The sequence below is a fragment of the Anoplopoma fimbria genome, chromosome 20 (assembly GCF_027596085.1).
Source record: "Anoplopoma fimbria isolate UVic2021 breed Golden Eagle Sablefish chromosome 20, Afim_UVic_2022, whole genome shotgun sequence".
NCBI lineage: Eukaryota > Metazoa > Chordata > Actinopteri > Perciformes > Anoplopomatidae > Anoplopoma > Anoplopoma fimbria.
The window spans coordinates 3215754-3217108 of NC_072468.1; positions in this window are offsets into that span (position 1 = coordinate 3215754).

Below are 1355 nucleotides of genomic sequence, written 5' to 3' on the forward strand. Positions count from 1 at the left end.
AAGTTTAAACCTTTAGATAGCCTTACAAAGCTACGTTAGAATTACAATGTGACTATGTGATTGAGAATTTGTAGATTTATATATAGACTAGGTGCTTTAAATTTGTATTTCAAACTATGCATAGCAAGTTAAAATGGAATTGCTGCCAATAAAGCATACAGTACCAGTCAAAAGTTTGGACACACCTTCTCATTCAATGGTTTTTCTTTATTTTTATTTTTATTGTTTTCTACATTGTAGATTAATATTGAAGACATCCAAACTATGAAGGAACACATATGGAATTAGTGGTAAACAAACAAATGCTCAACAAACCAGAATATGTTTTATATTTTAGATTCTTCAAAGTAGTTGAATGAGAAGGTGTGTCCAAACTTTTGACTGGTACTGTACCTCTGAATCGCTCCATTAAAAATGTGGAATACACAATCTGACATAAATAAAGGAAAAGATGATAATTGAATAGTGAATGATGCAACTGAAGGTTGCCACATGAAGTATATAAACTCTGGTGAAAGATTAATTGACAAAAGATGAGCGCAAAATCTAGGAAACAACATGTGACCGCAGCAGACAGACTTCCTCAGTTAAATCCCTTTGGCATAGGCTCTCTGTGATGAGATGATAAATCTATATTCAATACTGTTTTATGGCTACATGGTCATCAGAGGTACAAGAGGTCGGTCCTCATTTGGCAGATAAAATACATTTGAATCATCTGACTGATGTTCCTTCAGTCACAGGTTCCTCCATGTGATTAAAGGGCAACCAGGAAGTGACCCTTTTGAACTCATCTCCGTCTAGCCACCAGAAATCATTTAAGGAAACAACTTCAAACACATTACATTTGTCTAAACAAGATTTCCTCACTGTTTGGACAAAGTTTCATTCTGGCAGAAGACTCTTTACTGTGATGCTGCTGGACATCAGAGAATATATTTTGTCAAAGAGGAAGAAACAACAAATAATGAGGGGAAAAAAAAGTTACCCTGTGGAGTTTTCTTGTAAACGAAAAAAAGTCTTGTTTAACTATCTTTTTAGCTATCACACACTTGCATAAAAGATGGCCACATTCTCAGTGCAGTGTGAACCATCCCTAAAAGTAAGGCTTTGGTGTTCTGTGATTAAAGGGCAACCAGGAAGTGACCCTTTTGAACTCATCTCCGTCTAGCCACCAGAAATGTGTCCAAACTTTTGACTGGTACTGTATATGAATTCACTCTGTGTTGTAGGGGATGGAAAGAGGGACAGCAGGTCTAGTCGCAGTTCAGTCTCCGTCCGGTAGGTGGCGGTGGCGCGTTTTCTGGTCTTTGGACAACCGCTGGTACATTGTACAGAAGAACAACAAGGAGAAC